The sequence below is a fragment of the Rhyacophila brunnea genome, unplaced genomic scaffold, assembly GCF_057557595.1.
Source record: "Rhyacophila brunnea isolate RB1 unplaced genomic scaffold, BYU_Rbru_1.0 scaffold_10, whole genome shotgun sequence".
Classification (NCBI taxonomy): Eukaryota; Metazoa; Arthropoda; class Insecta; order Trichoptera; family Rhyacophilidae; genus Rhyacophila; species Rhyacophila brunnea.
In genome coordinates, this window is record NW_028232752.1 from 8,121,768 (window position 1) to 8,147,971 (window position 26,204).

A 26,204-nucleotide genomic window follows, 5' to 3' on the forward strand; every position below is an offset into this window, starting at 1 on the left:
TGCAGCCCGAGTTGAAAAGGCAGCCCATAAGAGGGACCCGCGACAGGTCATGTATGTGTATCAAAAATGTGCAAAATAAGGCTAAAATCCAGAAGAAGCTTTCTGGCGACATCAATATTTTGCAGGTAAGTATATCAAATATACTTAAATTAAATACAAAATAATAAAACTTAGACAGCAATAATGTCAAATGAAAACAATATGTTGTGGGTTCAAAATAAGTGTTCTTTTTCTGGGCCGGAAGTTGTATAATCCTATGGTTAAACAAGAAGTTGAGTTACCTAAGTACTTGGATAATGTTAACAAAATTACACTCTTGCGATATACATCCGCGGTTCTCATAACATGGCACAGACTCTGGTCGTTTTGATACTAAATAATAATAATATGTAATACGTCTCGAACTAGTTCAAACGGTAAAAGGTAGCTCCCAGCGAAATAAACAAGAGGCCCGAGAAAAATGGACCGCATTTTTGTATTGGTGGTATCACAATAATTAATACAATACGATGTTACAGTGCCAGAGAGAGAGAAAGGAGCGTAAATAATGTCCGATAAAAAAAGTAAAGAAATCATAATAGTTTCTATAAAAATATTTTAATCAAACGTAAAGAATTTCTGTTCAAACCAAAAGAAGCATTTTCTGGTTATAGAGTATTATAGACCAAGCCTACATACCTATATATAAAATAAAACTGAAAATAGGTAAATCAGACATGTAACGTTGTAAATTTATTTCTAGTAAAATGTCCACTATTATCATTCGCATTTTGCTAAAAACCGCAAACAAGTAAACGTAATTTTATATTCACTCGATCTATAATTTCCATACAATAATAAATATTTAACTTTCAGTGGCTCTTAGTTATGACTACGGTAGCGAATCATGGCACCTTATGAAGCCTCAGAGCAACCGTATACTGAGCTTCGAAAACAGATGTTTGCGACAGATACTGGATGACTTTAGGAGCAACGAGGAGATAAGAGAACACACCAAGCATCCTCTCATTACGCAGAGAGTGAAGAGGCGACGTTGGACCTGGCTCGGCCACGTGCTGGGGATACCAGAAGAGAACCTCAACCTGGTTTGCCTGTTTTTCAAGCCGACCGGATTCCTTCGTCCTGAAAGGCAGCTAAATACTATCTAAGGCTGCAGACAGACGGCATTGCAGTTGACGTGCGTCGACGCAGGTCTCATTTGATTCCAATTACATCCGATTAGAATCACCAATTGGATCAAACAAATCTAACTGGTGATTCTAATCGGATGCAATTGGAATCAAATGAGACCCAGACTGCAATGCCGTGTGTCTGCAGCCTATATAGTGTATACCACGGAGCTACGGGATGATGGTTTGACCTGGAATGAAGCAAGCAGACTGGCGAACGACAGGGACTCTTGGAGGCTATAATATTATGCAATGTGATTTTGGAGAACCGCTTACCATAGACGAACATAAAAAGATTAGCTTTGATAATTGCTCACTAGATGGTGTCATAGATTTTAATACGAAAATTAAAGTCAATTAAAAACAAATAATTTAAAAAAAATCGAAAATTAATAATAAATATTAATACTTTCGACCGAAGGTACTTGATGGAATTTGAATTTAAATTCTAATGGATTCAAGCTCTGTACTATTCCATTTAAGTCGTTTTTTGCGACCCGGGTTTCGCCTTTCGGCATCTTCAGGCGTCGTGTACACTCACCAAAGGCAAACACACACTGACAACGAACACCCTTAACTCTACCTTATATAGTAAAACAATACAATAAAGTAGGTAAAAACTCCATTACCTACCTATTTAGTCAGAAATTACAACAAAAAGTACAATAAACAAATTATGAATAGCTGAAGTGTCAGTAAAAAAAACCCAATTAGTAAAAACCCTATCTTATTAATAACAATACACTGGACAGCATATTATTATAATAAATCGTCAAACCTAATAATAGGTCAAAATTCTTTATAACAATAAAAAATACTACACTCAAGAGGTGTAAATCGTCAATTCTAAGAAAAATAATTAATCGAGTTAACTAATGAGATGTCTATAATAATACTACTTACAAGGTACCTACTTTTATTTTTATATAACATTATTTTTTAACAAACAAAATTATACATATAAACTCGCTTAATATAATATAATATATAACTCACCTAACATAACATATATATATATTATACAATTACAATTATGCATACCTAAATCCTCATCCCTAGACTCTCATACAAATATATATAATCTCATACAAACATATATAAATTGTGTGTCAATACAATTGACCATAATATAGTCTCATATGTAAAACATCATATTATAGGATATAACAAAGGGCTACTAGGAAAGCTGAGTTGATCGTTCAATATAGGTAAGCTCTGCAACTGTGCTCTATTTATTTCTAATATTTCTTGGTAGAATAATTTATAATCACCCGTATGACTGTGAAGTAGTTTTGCACCCTTTTCAATGTCAAACGTGTGTTTTTCATTTAATAAGTGGTTAGCAAACGTTGAAGTTGAAACGAAACCCGGGTCGCAAAAAACGACTTAAATGGAATAGTACAGAGCTTGAATCCATTAGAATTTTAATAAAAAATAGTTCAGAAATGTTTCTTCACCACTGATATAGGAATGTTTAAATACACGACAGCCAGATAGATTCGTTGACTAACTAAACCAAATCATATTAGATTTTATTGAAATTGAATTGAACCAATTGTATTGAGAGTGTCTCGAATCAAGGTAGTGAAGTGATCGGTACTGCGTACTCGTCGGACAATCACGCTTTAATTTGACTCGATTGCGCGATGAGATTCGGATCCGAGAGACATCATTTCAATAGCGACCAAAATAAATTAATTTTGATTGACTCGATCTATTTCCATTAACGAGTTATGTTAAGAAAAGAAATTCTGATATTATCAGTTATCTTATTAATCAATCAGTATCTACTAGAAATAAAATGATATTACAATAATTATTAGGTATTAAAAACATAAGTCGTATTTTGAGATGCCTACCTATATGTAATATTATATAATATATACCTATCTCAGACTCAGTGTGTCACATGTCCGACTTTGAAGAAAATTAGTTATGAACAGATCTTTAAAATAAATTATTATTTATCTTTCAGGGTCAATACACTGTTTGACTTTCGAGTATTTTTTAATTATTTTAAATTGGTGATAATTACAAAACATTACAAACAATGAAAGCTATTTTTGTTTTTATTTAATAAAACGCAATTTTTTTATAGTACTTATTCCACTTTAATCAATATATTAGGACCGGTTTCGTCCCACTGAGGCGGACGAAACCGGTCCTAATATATTAATTAAAGTGGAATAAGTACTATAAAAAAATTGCGTTTTATTAAATAAAAACAACAATACAATGCAGTTCCACCATGAATTGACAGTTAACAAAATAAAAGAAATCAATGAAAGCTATACCTAAACTGGAAGTTACTTAGTAAAATTCCATTATATACATGTCCGATACTAATGAATAAGATCATATGGGCGCCTCCACAGAGAAAAACTTAATAATTTAACCATCTAGCTGAAATAAACAATTCCAAAAATACACTTGGAAAATACGCTGCACTATGAATTAATACACTAGTTTAGCTTCTTTTATATACATAAAGAAAATTTATATAAAGAGCGGAGTTGTTCTATTTATGATATTGAAAATTTGGCACCTGCAGTTAGGTATTTTGTGAAGAAAGAACATTTATTTATAGGTTTTGTGTGAGTATAGAAAACATTCTCTATAATTGTTGTTTTTATTTAATAAAACGCAATTTTTATGTAGTACTTATTCCACTTTTAATCAAGAGATTAGGACCGGTTTCGTCCGCCTCAGAGGGACATTTTCAACTGAATACATTTTTTTTAAACAATATTTATCAAACAAAATCGAAAGCGATAGAAATAATATAACAATAGGTACATAAATAATTATCCGTCCAATAATACCTTCCCAATAACCGATTAATTTAAAACTAATGAGGTTGGACATTAATATTTCATACTACATCAGGGGCATTAAGCAAATTATTTTAAATATTAACAAACCACAAAATATGAAACAAACTACGCTTACAATAACATTAATATCAACAAATAATTATGATTAGTCAAAATTTACAATAAAAATTTATAAAAAATAATATCAACTATCAATTGAAATGAGATCGAATACAAAACTCCATTAAAATCTAATTTTTGGCCAAAAGTGTAGTTAGCTGGTTTGTAGATTAAGCAGTTGATATGCCCAAAAATATTTGCCTACAATTTCTCTTATCAGTCAATGAAGATTGTTTTCTTGATATTATAATTTAAAAATAACAAATTACTCAAGTAGCTAATTAAAATAACGATAATCCGACCTGTGTATTCAATACCTTCATGCATTGTTATTGCAATTTTATTGTATGGAAGTGAATAAACTCTTTATGTACGAATTTTCAGCGAAATGAGATCACTCGATTGTCTTATTCTCAGCGAATGAGAATCTGATAGTAATAATTAAAAAAAAAAAGGTAGGTGTATATATACGTGTTGGCTGGTGCGAGCGAGCAACGGCGGTAACATAATCGTACCTGCTCACATTAATTAATTTAAAGTCATGTCATGGGAAAAGAACTCAGTTTCCTGCACTTTCGCGTCTGTATAAATTGCACTCCCCATTATGCCGTATTGCTTTACTTGTCTTTAAATTGGTTCATTCATTTTTCTTCTGAAAAAACGAAGAATAGTAGAGCACGCTACGTTTCTACGAAATATAACAAGATAATTAACTTTTGAAATTTGTGTTTTCTTCAATATTATATAGCCATGCAAGCTTTGCAAAAAAATAATTACACGTCTATCAATACAACTGCGTGTTCTATTTTTTACTCACTATTAACCCTCGATGAATGAACCAGAATCAATATTATTTAGAACATAGTTTCCGAAACTTTTTTTGCTAACCTCTCATTTTTTCAAATATATTTTCCTCCCCCCCCCCCCCCGGCAAATGTCTGTCTCTATCTCAACCGATAACATGTAAATTGTACGTGAAACATTTCACCCTAGCTCAGTTTACCGTGAACTTTCTATCGAAAAGAGATGACAGTATATGTACCTATTATTTGGTCTCCAATTTTATTAGATTCAATATGAACATTAATTCAATTTTCATAGTGCGATTTTGGCAAAATTCATGAATTCAAGAATGAAAACCTAACCTAACCTATCTTAGCAAATAATCCCGTATGTCAGCTATTTTCAAAAATTGTTTACTGCTGGCTTCCTGTTAAGTGTAAGCCGACAAAAACCGTGTTTTATTTAGACATGAATTTTATATCAGTACCTATTATGAGACCCAAAGAGGTTGGACGGTCTTTAATATACGGCCATATATCTGCGATACAACATTTCACGGTTAAGTGTGATACGGCGACCTGCATACCTACAAGTTTGCGGACACGATCTCAACTAATAATACAATAAAATTGTAACACTAGTTTTTTTTAATTTATATAACTGATAGTGTATTTTTTAATTTCAAAATGCTAGTTTGGAAATAAAACGACAAATGAAATTGCACATAAACACACTAAATTAATTGCTCACTATTATTTGTAATCAAATCAGTATAATTAAACAGCTCTTAAAAAAGATGATCCTGGTAATGTGGTACAAATTTGTATATTTTAGGCTCAGTATTATATTCCCCCAACTTCCATAGGGGGAGACAGCGCCCCACTTTGAGGAAACCATGATGTTTAGATACATTATTACGTCAAATATCAAATAATAGTCAGTTTTACGTACATATTATATAAGTAACGGAAGTCAGATATCATAGCTGGTCGCCATGTTGTTTTTTACAGTCAAACAATGCTGCCAACATACAAAAAACGATCGGTTAGTGTAAGCGTGCCGTATGTACAAGTATTCTATATATTTTGAAAAATTCGCATATTAAAATGTAACGTAATAGTTCAAAAATCGAATGTGAAATGAACATATAAATACAATTATTATTTATTTGAATAAGACAATATTTATTTCTTTATAAATCTATACCATATTTTTATGTACAATATTTTTACAACATAGAGGTATGATTGGTAAATTAGACGTATCTATCTACAATATCTGTACAGTGACCCATCGAGCGTTTTTGTTTGTTACTAATCCAATCAAATAAAAGTTTCATATGGAGTCGCAATTAAACGTTGTATTACCATTACATAAAGTTCGTACACAAAGATCAATCTTCTTGGTATTGGCCCATTGATATACTACTGGATGAATCACATGCTTCTTAAAATGACGCCCGATTTTCAGCAACTCGGCCAGTGTTGAAACTTACTGTTTTAATATCAACGGACTTAACTCGATATAAGCTCACTTAATATTTGTCTCAAAAACGACCTGGCAATAATTATGAGTAAGCCCGATCTAGCTTGCATCTTACTCTAACTAATAGTCAGCGCGTGACGACTTGCTCTGTCCGCTCAGACATGAATTTTTGGTAGCTTGCAAGCTTTGGGTTGCAGCACCCTTAGGGTCACTATTCCAAGAACGCAAATTTAGTTTTACAGCCAGGGCAATACGGGTGAAATTCGAGAATCCATGTTAACGGTCTTAACGCATTATACCTACAAGGAAATGTTATAAGACGATATTCGTAATATCTTCTTTTTTCTTTTGTGGTACATTTTTAAAATGACACTTGTATGGGAACTCCTCATCTAGTAGTATCCAATATACTGGCCCGATAATTACTGCAAAGTAGGTACTAATTACTACCTATGTAGTATTTTGTAGTTTCCAGTTTTCATTCCAGGTTTTGCATTTCACCACGCGTTTACTGTTTATGATAGGGGACAATTTCCACAACAATTTTATAAATATAATATTTAAACTTTATTTGATTTATCATTTTCAATTACCTTATTTTTAGTGTAAGGTATTTTTAGTCTCAATACTGTCATTTAGTCAGTATTGTGTGTAGCCTTCAGGGCTCGAAATGGACCGGAGCGCCGTTCTGGCTCGTGAAATCGATAGAGTTATAAGCCTTAGCTAGATAGGTTATATAATAGAAAATCTAACACACTTATTTTTATAAAATACACATAAAATTTGATAACTACGTAAGTAAATATCTTCAAAAAATTGTCGAGTGCTCCGGTTTGTAAACTTTTCCATTTCGAGCGCTGGTAACCTCCACACACGACAGAAGTAAAACTGAATAATTGTAATTTAAAATTAAATTAACCATTTGAAATGTGATAAAATATGAAGAAAATCGCAAGTTAAATGTAAATGTAAACAGACTAATAATTTTAAAATAATTACAGGAAAAAATTTAGTGTTGTTCAAAACTAGAAAATCGTCTTGTTTTTATACCAAAGAAATATTTTTTATAATACATATTAGCATTAATTGTTTTATAATCAATGCATTGGTCTTATTTTGGTAATAAAATTCATTTCATTTGTTTCGAATATTCTATACATATTTAAAATTTCGTTTTAATTTTGTTATAATACCCAGTGACGTCCTAAAGTGCCGCCCCATTTTAGACTTAGAATACCGTCCCCTTTCATTCTATTACAACGTTTTTCTTAGGTCATATTCTTATTTGTCCGGTGGTTTTTTGTCCGGTACAAATCTTGCAATCGATTTTTAACTAACTTCCCGACTAGCTAGACATTTGAAACTTTTAGAATATATCAGAACACGATGCCAATGCACTTTTTTAATACTTTTAGCCATCTTTAATTAGAATTGAATTCATTTTTAGTTAATTCTTTTCATAGTTTTGTATGAAAAGTTATTTCGATACCATTATTGGTTGCTAGGGGTCCTAGCAACTAAATTATTAAATAATATATACGTGCGTTACTTGGAAATCAATATGAAATGACATTTCATTATTCAGTATTTCTATTAAGTATAATTTTTTTTGATCGTTTAAGCTAGTCAAGTCAAGTTTATATGATTCAACAGAAAATTTAAAAACGTTGTATATAAAAAGTTCTTTTTATCTTGTAATTATTTAATTTCAAATCGTATGCAAATTCTGAAAAAAATATATACGTATCTATATACTCTCAAACAGCGGTAGTTTTAGATACGTAAAGGTCTGAAGCGCTGACAAGTTTGGAAGCCCCCTTGAAACAGTATTTCTCATGCAATAATCCGCCATAGGGTATTACAATACAACAATTAATACTAAAGGTTGTCAACAATTTGTGTGCATCTATTATTTCTAAAACTAATATATTGATACTTTCAAAGAAGCAGCATTTCCATTAAACACACTCTCAAATAGCGGTAGTTTTATGTACGTGGAGTCGCTGACAAGTTTGGAGGCCCCCTTGTGACAATATTTCTCATGCAATAAACCGCCTTATGGTATTACAATACAGCAATTATTAATTGTAAAGGTTGCCAAAAATTTGTGTGCATCTATTATTACTACGAAGCCACCACATTGTCCCCTTCACGAAAAACTGTCGCTGCTTTCAAAAGTTGGAATATTTGTATTCGTTCCTTAATTTGTCGCCCTTTATTAAGATCCGCCTCTAAGCAACGCATGATCTGATTACCATCACGGAACGTTGATTTTACCTCTTTGCATGACATGCTACTCTGATACTTTATTATATTTAGTGATGAATTTTGGTGTCTCTCACTGCTAAAAGTTTTACTTCAAAAACGGAGATTCATAACTCGTATGTTTGAAGATTTGTATCATCGCTAGCATTTTCTACTGCGTAATCATCTCGTCGAATTCGACGCCAAGTACCTACCACCTAACATCCTACATACAATTTTATAATAATATTCTCGCAGAATGCTAGAGAAACAGAATGACGTAAATGCTACGGCCGGCATAGTAATTATTATTTTGCTTGAAAAAAGGCAACACGCGAAGGTGGCATGAGTATAAAGACCCGTTGGGAGGTTAATCACATTTAGCGCCTTCTAAATTCAAAATGATCATTGGTACACAACTGTCGGTAGTGAATAATAATAAAACATAACAAACCTTTATAATTTTTGCGAAAGATATTATATCGTTGTTATAACATTATCCATTGGTAGAATGTAAATTAAACATATGTCAATGCGTGAATGTTAGGATCGCAGACGTCAATAATTGTATCTTGGATAACTGTCTAAAATGATAATACGTACATTCAATAATATTTTATGGATATTTGTTACAGAAATATAAAACATGGAATTATTTCAACAAGTTTACAATTATAAATTGATATAAAGTAATAAAATAGCAGCGGTGGGGTGGTGAGATGTCCCCTCAAAAAATTCGCGCGCCTCAGTCTGTTTATTCGTTCTATATATCAGCAGTCTACTATTTACTTCTTTTCATGACAAAGTTATGGACTATCGCCTGTTTAGGCCTACCGCGCATGAACGATTTACTATCGTACGGTCAACAATCGAGGAGTTGTAACCATCGTATTGCAATGCAACCCCGCGCATAGACGATCGAGCGAACGGCCGAATTGAAAATCTGTGTTCAGACACAAAATTTTACACCGATTCGAACCGGCCGGGGTCCCATTGGCAATGTTTTTAAATGAGAGCCCGCGCATGACAAGTCATGGCCGGCCGAGAGTGCACTCATACATGCACGCACAAGTGACGCGGTCATATAGGGCGCACGCATACATCGAACCGTTATGAGATCCACATTTGACTTGACAGTTCATCGATGCGTACCTATTGGCTTTGCATGCGCGTACCAGTCCCATTTTTTCAGTTTCTTTCTTCATAAATTAATAATATATACACCCACATTTTAAAACAGTTTGATAATCTATACAAAACCTCTATATATTATATAATATAAGCTCTACAAAATCCATTTTGACGTTTCTTATATTGCGTCCGCCATTTTTCGGTGCGGAAACATATCTTTAGTGCGCGCGCATTGCCTCCGATCTATATCACGCCATGCGCGCTCAAACATACTGGCCGATAATAATTTGGATCATGCGCGAGCTAACCAACGATTGTCCGAATGCTACCGGCCGGTAATGTAATCGTCCATGCGCGGCAGGCCTTAATGTATGTAATATATTTATTATTTTCCACACTGCTACATGCCATGAGGCCCCATGACAGTAGTGCAGTTAGTAATATAAGTGAAACAATCACAAACTCCCAGACTTCGAGAAAATCACATAAATATATATATATATACATATTTCAACCTCACCGGAAATCGATCCCGGAGCCACTGGGTGAAAGGCCAGCACCTTACTCACTACTTGACTACGGGGGGCGCAATGTAAAATACATAGCGGAAATACCATATGAATATAATTATTATAGTATTCCGTAGGAGAGTTCGATACCTACTATAAAAAAGAATAAAAAATAAATTTAGTAAAATTGGAGATAAGGAACCATATTTTTCAGATTTGAATGCCAACTACCAAATCGTTTGAATTCAAACAAAAATAAATACTCTGGAATTATGGGAAATATGTTCGGCAGAGTGGAAAGAAATTTATCTGGAAAATGTTACAGCAAGCTTTACATATTATGCGATTACGGTATAGTGCCTTCATGTGTTTTGTCATTAAAAACCTGCCGCCGTATGATCTAACAAATATATTAAAAGAGTAATTAATTAAAATTTGTTACATATTTAACAAATATTAAATAGTGAACGCCAACTCTTGTATCAGTAAAACAATGAAAAATGCAATTAATATACCTGCTAAGTCTAATAAAATAACCATGATGCCTGTATAAGTAAATAGTATAAGCGATGAGTCAAATCGATGACTCTGAAGTATTGGCAAAGTTCACACAGAAACATTAAAATTCACTGATTCCAGTGGTATCTCAAAACTCTCCTGAAAAGTAATTATTTGAGACATATCTCCCTTACACACAGATGTTTTTACATCATTTTCCGTGATGTGGGAAGTTTATTGTTAATTATCTAAATTGATTTATGTTTCTTAAGTCACCATTATGGAGAAAAGAAAAGACGAAAATGACTTTGGACAATTGCACCGAATATTCAGTCAATGATAAAAAACATGGCGACGAAATAGGTAAGTTCTTCAAAATAATATCAAACATTTCTATACAATCGTTTAAGTCTGTCTGTATAGTGATCACACGTAAAGGTTGTCGATCCGTGGGCTAAGCCTTGTATGTAAGTATTGCCAACGTAAGAAAGAAATAAATTAGCGATAGAAACGCACAAATTTATGCGGATTTTTTTACAGTTGTAATTTTTTCGACATTTCAAAGTCACGAAAACATCAATGCCTAATTAATTTTTAGTTTATGAGCAATTCCAGTCACCATATAATTAAATAATCTATTCATTTTGCCTCTAAAACGCTACGATTATCATAAGTTTTGAGCAATAAAGAACGAATACATATAAATAAAAATAATAGGTATTATTCGAATCTTTTTTTTAATCTACGTTCATTTGTTAAATTTACCTATTATATTATGTATTATCAATTCAGATAATTAACATTAACAAACAATGAATGAACTGTTTCATTTAGAAACTTAAAAGAACATAAAATTTTTGCGCCAATGTCATAACGCACCCTCGCAACTAAACTGCCACAATCCAAAAAACGTCAAATAGAGAAAATCAGCTTTGAAGTTTTTACCATTCGCATTTTTGTACTGTGTTTTTGAAATATGTTTATATATTGAATGAAGTTTTGACTTGAATTTGATGACTTAGAGATATGAAATTTTCAGTACATATACTATGAACGATAGACAATGAAACGTAGTAATTAACTCAAAACGCGTAAATTTGGACTTGTAGCGGTTTAGTTGCGAGGGTGCGATAAGTCCATAACATTACCTGGATAGCAGACTGGAGCTCAGTTATTCGATTGATTACAAATAAACATTACTTATTAAATTAGGTATATTTGAAAATATATTTACATGTATGTGTATATTCTGTTTTTAATAATACAACAAGCTAGTGTGGCGAAACAGTAATGTTGTAGAATAAGTGAAACAATCAAATTTCCAGGCTTTGATAAAATCACATAAATATATTGTTATCTCACCGGGTCGAACCCAGAGCCCGCGGATGAAAGACCAGTGTCTTACACATTGGACTACGATGGCTTTCTTCGTTATCCATGTGGTGTCAAGTAGGTACATAAGAATGTGATGCGCTTACCACGTTTCTCGTTTCTTCTCAGTTCGTGCAATCACCCCATAATTATTTCCTCTGAATGCATCCTGCTATCTAAAAGTCCTCCAGGTATGAGACTTCTAGGTAGACTAAAAATAAGTTTAAATAAATACAAGGCATCTGCAAAAGACATATTTTGGATATATTAGGGTTTGAAGTCTTCGTTTTGTTAGGAGAAATAGAGTTTCTAAAAAAAAACATAATATTTGGTTTATATCTACATTATATTGCATGTTCTTTCAGTTACTTCACTTTTACCTTATCAAGCTCACGACTTTTGCAGTTGTTTTGCATTTAATTTTGAAATTGAAAAATTTGCAGATGCCTTGGTTTTACACTCACGGTGCGACATAATGTAAATATAAACCGATTTTAACTATCGTAATGAATACTTAGCGGTAAAACAATAATAAAGCACACATGCAATAAATCACGGTTTATTGCATATATTTAATTGTTTACGTATATCTCAAGCACAAATATTTCCAGCAATAATCACCCCCTTAAAACTGTGGAATAAAAGAATTTGACATTTACTGCTTGACAATTTTATGGCAAGAAGAGAGAGTTAATATTATTATGCTCAACGGAATAATCGAATAGGTTAACCACGTATTTTAAATTCTTTTGGCTTTATCAGAGCTACGTCTCGAATCTACTGAACAGTCGTCACTTTTATAGATATCTAGCATACCTGTAGGGCTATTAAAATAATCAGTAAACTCAGACGGAAAATCTAAATAGAAAAGAAACTCTGATGAAAAATTGAATATATAACTAAAGGTCATAACTCTTGTACTAACATAGTTGCATAATATTATACAAATACCGCCTTTAGAGTTAGTAGATTTTAACAATAAGGAAGTAGGTAAACAGTCAGCTGATAGGCCTCGTTTTTTTATGTTGCTTTCTCGTGAGAAATTATAAAAAACCTGGGTGTGAATATTGGAAAATTCTTGGGGATCCATTCGGTTCTAAAAATATACGAAAATGTCACATGTTAGTGAAGCATTTATGTTTGATAATAATATTATTATTAATCCGATACGATTAATAAGCTTGTTGCTAATACGTATCCACAGGCATTGCATTAAAATAAAAACTGACTGAAAACTAAACAAATTCTAAAATACAGCATTATAACATAATAAAAATACAAAATAATATGGATAATAATCCCATGGTGTAGTTTGTAGGTAGTAGTATGTATATTATGTATAAAAAGGTGCCTGCGGCGCTATTTTTTCCGACCATGTCCGATCCTAATAGGATCATATGGGCCTCCACAGAGTAGAGGTTTGTATTAACAGATTTTGTTTTTTACGAGAAATGGATGTCAGCCACTTGCTCAACCTATTAGGTCCATATCCTGACTCACACACAAATTGAAAAACAATATGTGTACTTGCCAGACCCAGGATTCGAACCTGGGACCCACGGCGTGATAGTCCAACGCTTAAGCCGCGAATAGTATTAAGTAGTAAGTATGGTTGTGTGATGACGTTTTTGATTATCGTGTGTCGATAATCGACAACTGTAATCCAAGTGGGTGTATTCAAGAATACAAAGAATCGCTAAAAATACACTGATAACCTTAAAACTTTAACCTTTATCCTGGAACAACATTTGGAAAACGCATCTTCGAGTATCGCACTGCCTTTGTAAGTAGGGATAAGTAGTTAAATATTTTTACAGTGACACCATGGCTACGGTAAAAGCAATTTTAATTTGTAGTGGTATTGTTTGCAACTGTTGAAACAAGCAGTGTAGCAAACAATGCCAATACTAGGCTGCGTGTCCTAGACGGACGGTGAACTTATTTTTTGACAGGTTTGGAGGCACATTTTTGAAAATTTTGCCTGTACGATACACTGCCATTACAATACTACAATAGTTATGTTGTCAGGATATTTTATACTTCAATTATTTTTTAAACTAAGACAAAGATACTTTCAAATGAAGTGACCGCATCTTCTGCTTCATCGAAAACCGCCACTGCTCTCAAAAATTGTAATATTTGTATTCATTCTTTCATTTGCTGCCCCTATGCAACGCATGACCTGCCTACCCTCACGGGACGTTATTGTACACACCCACTGCGTGACGCTACATTTAGAAATTTGGAATTGTGATTTATAATGCACTTAACCATTACCTACTTATTGCCGTGATGTACATATCGTGCAGTACATTGATAGTAGAATTCCTCTCTTATCATGTTTTTTCTAATGTAGCAAAGACACTAACCTGACAGACGACTCGAACACGACAAAGATAAAATAAATACCTCAGCACGTGCCATTAGGCTGGACAGGTGCAACAGTTACAATACATTATATACTTATCTATCTACTCTATCAAAGTTTTTTTCGTACATAAGCCTAAATGTGTATTTCTATTAGGTATACCTACACAGACTGCAGCTGCTGCAAAAATGGGACTGGGAATAAACGAAAGTAAAATAAAATACATGCCAAATATCCACAGTGAACCAAAAAATAATAATAACTGTTTTATCGTTGGCGGCGATGATTTTGTCACAAACATAAATTACAAATATTCGATAATATTTTTGGAATCCAAAGGCACTCTCGTATAAAACCACAGAACTGCAGCTGTTAATAAATAGAATTCCGATAAGCTATATATATATATATACCAATACAGTAAATTTTGAAGCAGGGTTTTGAATGTGTGAGTGCCCAACGAAAATGAACCACGCAGACGTGCAATAGTGTGTGTAATAGACCAATATTAAATGGGCGTCAATGCATAAATCGAGAGCAGTGTCAGTATTCGACGTATTATGTATTCCTGAAACGTGTTTAAATTTATCCCGTATTCTTCCTTAGCCGAGATTGGTTGCCTGCTTCTCCTTACCCGTTAGGTATATCGTTCCCATTTTTCTGAGTTCCCTGTAGGTATAAAATATAATGCTCTCCTGCAACTGTATTAACGCCGTGTCCGGAAATTTGTACTTATGCAGTTCGCCGTATCACACTTCACCGTGAAATTTTGTATTGGAAATATATGGTCGTACTTATATTAAAGACCGTCCATCCTCTTTGGATCGTATAGTACTGAGATAAAATTAATTCATGTCTAAATAGAATACGGTTCTTGTTGGTTTATAGGAAGCCAGCGGCAACAAATTTTGAAAATAGCCGATATACTGGATTATTTGTTAGGTTAGGTTAGGTAAAATATCATATCAAACATATCAAATTTAATATCTGATAACAATAATTATAGTTATTATCAGATATTTGAAACCAATCAATATCAAATTAATCTTCATATTGAAGGAATCTAATAAAATTGAAACATTATTGTCTATGCTCCACGAAGAACGCGTATTTTTTCATTTCGGTGCTATAGAGATGACCGTATAGTATAAGAAAGCTCACGACGAACTGTGCTACGGTTAAATGTAATACATACAATTTACATGTAACCCATTAATATATGGATCTGAATGTCTGGGATTAAGTAAACAGGATGAGAAAAAGTTGAATATCTTTTTGAAAGAAGATAGTCTTCCTGAGACGAATCTTTAGAGCTGTTCAAGATGATGACATCTGGACATCGCGGTGTACTCAGATGCCGTACATACGTTATGGGGTCATACATACGAAAAGATCAAGTGGCATATGAGACTACATTGAATCGGCAATGTGCATAGAATTCCTGAGGAATGACTGGAAATGCGGGTTATGTACGCATATCCTGAAGGCAAGAGATGACCTAGACTGCCGAAATTGAGATGGCTGTACTGCACCGGGTCTGGGACGATTTGGCACCGGACAACTGGACGCCACGGAATTTGAAAATAAATAGACGTTAGGTACTTATAGGTACGTAAAGAAAAATATTCAATATTATTTAAATGATTATAATATTATGATTTAATAGTTGGTGAGAATGTAAATATGCAGACGTAAACAATGATTTAATCGTGCATATGTTTATGTTCCAATGAAAAACGAGGTTTTTTTATTTTATATAAAGCCTTAGGCATAGTAATTCTTAATCCGCGATAAAGAATACATTATGTTAAGAGTAAAATGAATTCAAACTACTAAGTAGTAGATAGAAACTGATTAAAATACCTCGTCTACGTTCTGTATACGTGTCTACGACAGTGCGGCGTCCAATTGTCCGGAGGCCAGTCGTCCCATTCCCTACTGCACCGCAGGAGATTTAAGAATGCTAGGCTAAAGCAACCAGAGAGTGTCAGCGCTCGATCGTCCAGGATGGAGGAAGTTTTTAAAGGAGAGTAATCGCCAATGGTTGTAGTGTAGTGCCTAATATGATGAAGATTAGGATTTACGTATATCTTATATTTCTCTTTAGATAAGGGAAGAAAACTCCCTTATAATGAGAGAAAACAAAATTGTGACGACGTCAATTTATAGAATACTAATAATATTATGATTGTTTATTGAAGAAAAATGTTCTTATAATGTACTTACAAGGTATCCATGGAAATAAGCCGAACCGAATGGTTTATGACGGTCTCACCTTACGCCGAAACCGTTTATTGCCGTAATAAAACTTGTCGAGTGTTCACCCACTTATCTGCGAATTTGTATATACGGGTGCCACCGTGTTCCATTATGCTCTATTCAAATAACGGTGTTTGTACATGCGCGTCTATTTGAAACAAGTATTCCTTATATTAAAACAGAAAAATATTTTTTCTCTATGGTCAGTTTTTGATGTCTATGGGCACTTAACTGTCAAATAAATGACAATTTTTCACATTTTGCCGCTAGATATCCCTAGTGGTCCATATATTTTGAACTCGCTATTACATTTACTTTCATATTATTTCTTTTATTTTTCGATTAATACTACATTATGGCCGGATAATCCGAATGCCGAATAAACGTTATTGAATAAATAATCATTACAATATAAACAAATGAAAGTAAATAATGGTTATCGTGATAGTATACCTACCTACCATATAATTATTATGCATAAATCGATTCCAGCATAATCATGTGAATTGAGTTGTTCAAAATATTATATTGCTTGTATTTATTTGATTTCATGAATCTGCGTCTGATGTGTATTTACTAACGAGACTCTTAAATTTTAAAGCGTCGCCGCTTTTACGAAATTTGCGGCATTGTAGATTAGCTTTATCTACGAAAGCAAAGTTTAGTACCTATAAATAAAGCATTCATGATTGAATAAAATGAAGCACCAATTATAGAATCAATTGTAAAATAGATAGTACCATTAGACAATAATCAAAATAATACACTGAATCATAATGAAATACGGAAGAATACAAGTACCTATGACAATTATCAACAAACGCGGGCTGTCAGTTGCGATCTGTCAAAAATGGACTCTGCCGAATTTAGCAATCGGTTCGCTAAACTTATGGTAGAGGGGCATTAGGTGTTCGGGTTCGGCGAGATGCTTATGTACTCGTACTAAATTTGGATGAACGCAATTATACGGGCGTATTATATATCTGGCGTAAAATCGCATTCGAAAATTTTGGATGAACACCCTATTAAGTTAGTGCTCGAATACTAGACGCGACGGCAAAATTAAATATGAAAAGCTAATTTCGCATAATTATCCAAACCAATTATTTTACAAAATAAATACAAATATTCATTCCTCGACGTATTATAAACAATCCTTGATGGCAGTGGTGAAGGGTGGAGGTAGGCTGTTAAAATTCGCCATAAATAGTGCACACTAAACTTTGTCAGTTAAACCGTGTTAAACGTATATGTTTTTATTGAAATAGGACTACAATTTACTGATGGTATTGGTTAGTTTTTAAAATTCAATTAAACCCTGTGAAAACTAAGCCATAATAGATAATAGTAAAAAAAAATACTCATCTGTCCATAAAATATCTAAAATTATGCAATTAAATCATACATAACTTTGGATATTTTATAGATAGAATAATAATTCTTATCTATTATAGTTTGGCGTAGATAGGATTTAATGAATTAAAAAAATGAACCAACAATATGTGTAATATGTATTCTTAATCCAACGAAAACAAATATGTATGAATGAAAAAGTGTGCACAATTTTGTCGTATCGCCTAAAAGCCTTTGGCAGGGCTTAATTGATTTTTAAAAACTGACCAATACCATCTTTAAATTGTAGTCTTATTTCAATAAAAATATATACGTTTGACTGACTCAATTTAATGTGCACTATTTATGGCGGATCTTAACAGCCTACCTCCACCCTTCGCCACTGCTTGATGGGATATAGAAAATTATCAATGAGCTTGACCTTTTTATATAAGTACATTAAATTGTAGCTGAAAAAGTGATTACTAAAGCTAATGATCCAATAATTATTGGCGTCCAGTTAATTCGCATTGCGTATTTGTCAGTGCAGGACTGAAATAAAAACGTCTTGCATTCGTGATGTTATCAAAAAATAATCATTATTTAGATAAATAATCAATTAAAATCGCATTGCAGTAGGTACGTAAGTTTGCATGGAAGTAAAACGGTTTTCTCTTTTATTTACAAACATTGCATTTAACTCTGACACCTACAATATTATTTTTTGTATATATTATGCAATTAAAGAATCGATTAAGTATACTCAAAACATACTGAAATCGCTATAAACTATTGTAATACAAAAAGTTCACATCACTGCGTATAACTATTATCATAGCCCCCACAAGGGGGGGCTGACGGGGCTCTAGCCTGGGGGCCCGGGCTCAAGAAGGGACCGGCGTGGCGAGTCGACCAGATAAGTGAGATACACACAGATCACAAATTTGCTCAAATGGTAAAAAAATTCGCCTGCCTGTATTTTATTTCAATGATATTAATACTTTGGACGCGGAAGACGCACACGGTGCGTAATGACCAGGCGGCCGATCGATGTAATTAACGTGCATTTTAAAGGGGGCAATTAAAATCTCATTATCTATTCAGCAGCGAAAGCGTTAATAATTAAAAATATTTAGTTCTAGGCACGATACCATTTTTAACTGTGTGCCGATACTCGACAACTCCATAGGTAATTCAACTGGATGTACCTGCATATTAAAAATACAAAAAGCTACTAATACACCTTAATTTTACCAGCAGGGCAGCGCGTCCCTTACCCTTAGCGATAGGTAGGGGGGGGGCCGCCAAACATCATAGCCTAGGGGCTCGCTTCAGGATGTGGGGGCCATGATTATTATAGTGGGTAGTTCAATCTATTTAGACTATATCGATTCCTAGCAACATAATAGTATATGAACTGCATCTTATTATGTATTTATTATTAATGAAAGTCAATATAATTACAATATTTTATTTTGGTGCATTGACTCCAATGTTTAAATAAGTCCTTGAATAACGTGTTTTTTGCTTTTATTAATACAAAAAAATACACGCGCTCGAATATTGACTATAATAAAATAATAAATACATTCAATCATTAGTAATTAATTTAATATTAAAGAATATAATATTATATAGTAACTTACCGCAAGAAATGGTAATAAGTATCCAAAACTCCTTTTTGTAAATTAAACACACAGCGTTTGGTTTCGGTGTTCTGTTTACTCTTTTATTTTTATTGACATCACAATAATATGCAAGGCAAACATAAACGTTGGAAGATAGACACACCTAGTATTATGTATTTTCACTGGCACGTGTAAACAAAACTGTGTTTAGAAAATTCACTAAATTAAACCGTACATTTCTGTCGCAGGAAGTTTTAATTGGGCACTTTTAACTGGGCGCGAAATTTTAAAACTATTAATATCTACACTGAACTGTAGTTTCTTTGAAGACTAATAATTATTCGTTTGCTGTGTACTAATAATTGTTTTCTGTTTATTTGAAGATTTTTTATGCAGTGTTAAAGTGTTTTGACCGTCAATATTGATTGTATTCCATTTACGATACCATTTCCGTTTGAAAACGTCAAACGAAATGTGACTGAACTTTCTAATTTTAGCGGCGTTCGTACGAAAGTAACTTATATGATAATTTACACACTATAAAAAATATAGCACATATTTTATACTTAAACGAGAGTTTAAAAAAACTATATTAAGTATTCATTCGCTGGTTATATGTTTTCGTTTGTTATTAGGTTGGTCGATTAATTCACTGATAAGAAACTAATATTAACAGGTTTCGTTCAATTAATTAACTTCGTTTTTATTATCGAAACACTAATTACACGCCACTTGTAGTTTTCATCTGATTTGTGCTTAATTATCAACAAGTTTTGTGTCACACTTATTTTCTTTAAAATATTCTTGTTATTACAACAATTCACAACAATTATTAATGATCTGTTAATAATTATCTAATAAGAATCAAATTAGTAAAATCACAACACTGATTGTTTTAGTGGAAATACACGGCAATGTTTTGACAGTTTGTAGTATTATTATTATTTTAAAATGACAGTCGACGTGAACGTATCCATTTCCGAAACAAGAACGCTGCGAGAAACGAGTATTCCGCCAGACAGGCTGGAGAGAGCTGGTTTTATTTTCTTGTTGACGCCGGCAACGTGTTGCGTGTTGCGAGTTGGGTGGAAATTTTATTTTCGACGATCGCTCTGGCGGCCAACTCTTCAAACATTCCGTTCGTGTACGGTTAGGTTAGTATTGGTTCGAATCTTAGATATCTTCTTAATATATAAAAAATAATATTTGTTTGTGTGTTTGTTTGTTTGTTTGTTTGTTCGTATTGAATGCACTGCCATACCGTTCATCCGATTGCGATAAAACTTTGTTAACTTATTGCTTGCACTTTCGTGAAGAGTATAGGCTATATCTTATATATAAAAATGAATGTCTGTCTGTCTGTATGCCTGTTTGTCTGTCTGTCTTTCTGTCTGTCCCGTATGCGTTCCTATACCATTCATCGGATTACGATGAAATTTTGGTAAGTGGTTGTATGTACACCCGCAAAGGTTTCTGAATTAGAAAAATCATCATCTTCTTCTTCTTCATCATTCTATTTTCTTTTATTCGTATGGTTCCTATACCATTCATCCGATTGCAACGAAACTTTCGTCAGTTATTGTACACACACCCGCAAAGGTTTCTAAATTAGAAAAACCATCTTCTTCTACTTCTTCTTCATTATATCTTCTTTTATTCGTATGGTTCCTGTACCATTCATCCGATTGCGATGAAACCTTCGTCAGTTGTTGTGGTAACGCCCGCAAAGGTTTCTCAATAAGTACAACTATCTTCTTCTTCTTCATCATTATATCTTCTTTTATTTGTATGGTCCCTATACCATTCATCCGATTGCGATGAAACTTTCGTTAGTGGTTGTGCCAACACCTGCAAAGGTTTCTGAATTAGTACAACAATCTTCTTCTTCATTATATCTTCTTTTATTCGTATGGTTCCTACACTAATCATCCGATTGCGATGAAACCTTCGTCAGTTGTTGTGGTAACACCCGCAAAGGTTTTTGAATTAATACAACCATCTTCTTCTTTTATTTTATATTCTTCCATTCATCCGATTGCAATAAAACTTTCATCAATAATTGTGCCAAAACCTGCAAAGGTTTCTGAATTAGAATAACCATCTCTTTCTTCTTCTATTCGCAATGAAATTTTGGTGAGTTGTCGTGCGCATGCCCACGAAGATTTCTGGATTAGAAAATCATCTACTTCTTCTATTCGTATGCGTTCCTATAACATTCAACCGATTGCGATGAAACTTTTGTGAGTTGTTGTGCGTACACCTGCGAAGGTTTCTAAATTAGTATTATATAAAATACAACGTTTATTGTTTGTTTGTTCCATGCAATTTTGATTTTTTTTACTACATATTAATAACGTTTGCATCATAGACTATAGATACATCTAGACACCACCCGTTGCATTGCTAAATGAAGCTGCGTGCCATGCGTTTGGTTTGTGAGCGAGCGAACGCATTTGTCTACAAATGTTCGAGACCATAGACCATTTCGGTAGTGCTCGCCCAAAGTGCTCGCACTAGACGCTCAGAATTAAAATATAATTTTCTATTTTTTTACGTTATATAGTATTTTTAAGCGGTCAAAATGCAACCATTAGGTAAAGATATCCATAATTTAAGTTATTTTAAAGAAACACTAGGTCACTGATAATATATATAATAATATACAAATAAATTATCATGAACATGTATCAACTTACCTATGAAACGTAATACCATATTCTTACTTATCAGTATGGCTACCATATTTTAATACAACACACAGAACCATCTTTCCTACTTAATTAACAAAAAATATTTACCATTGACTTTATGTCTAACACAAAAAATAGCAATTTAGCAACACGAGCTACGATGCTACGTGAAGCGATTCTCCACGATTTGTTGGCGATACTTTTATAAACTAACGAAAACATATGTAGACCTTTTATCTTAGTCTAGCGCGTGTCGCAGAGATTATAAGGATGCCGAATACTTTCTCACTCGCACTCATGCATCGTTTTTGTTCAGGCCTTGGTTTGCATACTTTGGATTCGATTTTAATTTAGTGGTCTTTTGTTTGACCTATACTCCTATTAGAATTATTTTCATATTGCCATATTGTATAACACAGATATTTTAATATTAAAAAAAAAATTACCTCTTAAATATTTTTTAAATATCTAAGATAAATATAACCACGAAGCGACCCTGTGCGAAGCCGGGTACTTCAGCTAGTCATTTATATAATTATATTCGCACAATAAAATAGATTGTTTCCACTAAGTAACGACAACATTGAAAAAGATGAAATTCACTTAATAAATGGTCGACACAGTGTCAAAAAATGTAAGATTATCACTATGGAAAGAATAATAGTTCTCACTTGTCAAAAGATTATTGTTTCACTCAAAAATGAATAAGTGTTTCAACTGAAAATACAGTTTGCTCTCTGCGGTTAAATTAATTAAAAATTAAAAGAATACATATTTCAATACGACTATACTTAATAGTATTGTACCTAGGTACATATTATATTCAGATAAGTAGGTATATTACTATATATTACTATATGTCTATGAACAAAGTCATTAAAAAATAAATGATCAATTTGATGAAATGTTATAATTATTATTATATAGATAGAGCACAATATCTATTATTAAATTATTATATAGGTAAACGGTATTTTGTGTGTCTTTAAAAATATTATAGGTATCATAATTTTTAATGTTAACCAGGCAAAAACAAATATTTTCTCTAATATCACAATAAATCCAATGTCCGTACCTACCAGTGGCTAAGGGTGGAGGTAGGCTGTTGAGATCCGCCATAAATAGTGCACACTAAACTTTGTTAGTCATACGGTGTTGGTCAGTTTTTAAAATTCAATGAAACAGTGCGAAAACCAAGCCATAATAGATTATAATCAAAAAAATACTCGTCTATCTATAAAATATCTAAAATTATGCAATTAAATCATTCATAACTTTGAATATTTTATTGATAGAATAATGTGTTTTATCTATTGAAATTTGGTTAGGCAGGGCTTAATGAATTTAAAAATGAACCAACAATATGTGTAATATGTATTCTTTATCTAACGAAAACAAATAACTATGAATGAAAAAGTTTGCAAAATTTTATCGTATCCCCCAAAATATACCAAAACTATTATGGTTTGGTTTTGACAGGGTTAAATTGATTTTTAAAAACTAACCAATACCATCTGTAAATTGTAGCCTTAGTTCAATAAAAACAAATACGTATGACTAACAAAGTCTAATGAAATAATCGGACACATTGTTGGAAAAGATTTTCTGCAATTAACCATTATAATGGATCGCATTTCATATCTAATTTTTACATATTATAAATAATGTAAAATGTTAAAATAAGATACACTATTTTATTCAAACGATAATTTCTACAGTAGATAACATCATATTTTATATTTACTCGTCTCAGTGAGATCTACAAGATATCAAAATAGTGTATGTCTTTGTCTTATAACCTGGGATAAATGAATAAGCTGTGTCAATTAATATGTGATATTATGCCCATTGTTTGAATATCTTTCGAAGTTTATTTTGATTTTATTTTATTTTTTGTTATTATTATCGTTATTATATTTTTTTCTATATTCACTTCTTCTCTCTTTGAGGGTAATATTTGACTAATAATGTAAATATCGTGTTGTGTACGTCTTGAATTTAGATTTGTTATGTCCACAATGTTTTGTATTCTTAAATAAATAAATAAAATTGCTCTTCTGAACAATTTAGAAAAACGGACATACAGACAATGTCGTGACTAGGGAATCCAATCCCGAGCCAAAATTCTGATCCCGGGATTCCGGTATTACAATTTGACAATCACAGGATTGGCATTTTTTCCATTGTTAATATAAAATGTTTATATTTACAAATAACATTGATAAAATCGGTCAAAAATAAATCTAGTATAATTTTTATACTATTTAAGACATTTATTGGTATTATTGTATACGTTCAATCTTGGAAAGTTTAATGGAGTAAATAATATTGTACTATAAATAATAATTTGAATTTAATATGAGATTACTGTTTCTAATAGTAAAGACTTAATGAATGGGTTAGCGATATTTAAAATAGTAAAGCAAATCATGGTGTACTTATGGCCTTTCCGCTTCCGTAAAACGTATGAAATCATGGTGGGATTACTTGTTAATAGTGCGAAGCATTGTTTTTTCCAATCTTTGTCATTTTTATTAATTCATGTGAAAAAATAAAATGAATCGGCAACTTACACATGGGTATAAATCAAACGTCATTCAAACTCAGTTTATTTCTAATGTAGTTATTTGTTATTAAAAGTATTTTTTCTGTTACATTTTTGTTTTTATTTTATTTTCCATAAAAATTGATAAAAAATCAATCCCGAAAGCTTCGGGATTATGTTTATCAATCCCGGGATTCATAGGTATCGAAAATAGCTTGGGATCCCGGGATTGGAATCCCTAGTCGTGACCATAGTGACATTTAGCCACGAGCAAGAATTCTTTTACTTGGTAAACTATTGTTTCGCTTTGTGAATTTCCTCTTTTTTCTATGTGCTTAGTTGTCAGAACTAAGTTTATTTATATTATTTAAAACAATGTGATACGTTACTTTGTCTTGTGAAATATTTTGTTGGTGTGAATTTTGACTAATGCGATGTGCAATTAATTTCCACCCTTTATCTTTATTAATAGATACCTAGTTTTAATAATCAAACTGCCATTCTGATCGAAATTCACAGTTTACCTAAATACCAAACACTGCATATTTGAGCGCCAAATAATCAACTAGAACAGGAAACAGCTGAATATGGCGCGAAATCTAATATTAAATCTAGCAGGTGCGCAAATCTAAGCTTTTGCGTAGTTTTTCTATTCAAATGAAACGATCCAAATATAATATGATCAATGCATAGGCTAGATTAAAATTGTACCTATTTATAGTAATAGTAGGTACCTACATGATACATACAATGCGTCTTTGATGCGTACCTATATTACTATTCTCTAAACCAGTGTTATTTGACCTTTTAGCACCCGAGGCCCAGTGAACATACGAGAAATATTTCGCGGACCGGTATTAGCTAGAAATAATTACCATTATAGGTAGATATAAATTTATATATTAAATCTTTGTGGTGGTCACTTTTGAAGATATTATTCACACGCCCAAATGCGATCCATGCAAAGAGATTGAAAGATTGAAGACTGAAAGAGGCAAGAGAACAAAACAGATCCACTCGATCACTGTGAAGATTTAATTTAATTTAATTAGTCCAGCCTCCGGACAATTGTAACCTAAATTGGTTTTATATGTGTGAATGTATAAAAGTGAGAAAATGTGAGGACGAATATTGACTCTTATTACATTACATTTCATGTAAGGCGGTAGTTGTGGGGAATCTGTATGGTTATTAATTATAATATTACTTATGACTTTTATTATTATGGATTATTTACCACTTATATGGAAGGATCGGCA

At 32.7% G+C, this 26,204-nt stretch overlaps 1 protein-coding gene across 1 annotated transcript in view; it reads right to left on the reverse strand.

The window, feature by feature from the left end:
* The window catches only part of ec (ubiquitin specific peptidase echinus), a 424,072-nt gene extending 403,327 nt beyond the window's left edge, over positions 1 to 20,745 (reverse strand). The window contains exon 1 of the mRNA XM_085950304.1: positions 19,729 to 20,745. The gene's annotated coding sequence lies outside the window, so the exon portion shown is untranslated. The remainder of the gene's footprint in view (positions 1 to 19,728) is intronic.
* Positions 20,746 to 26,204: the final 5,459 nt, after the last annotated feature.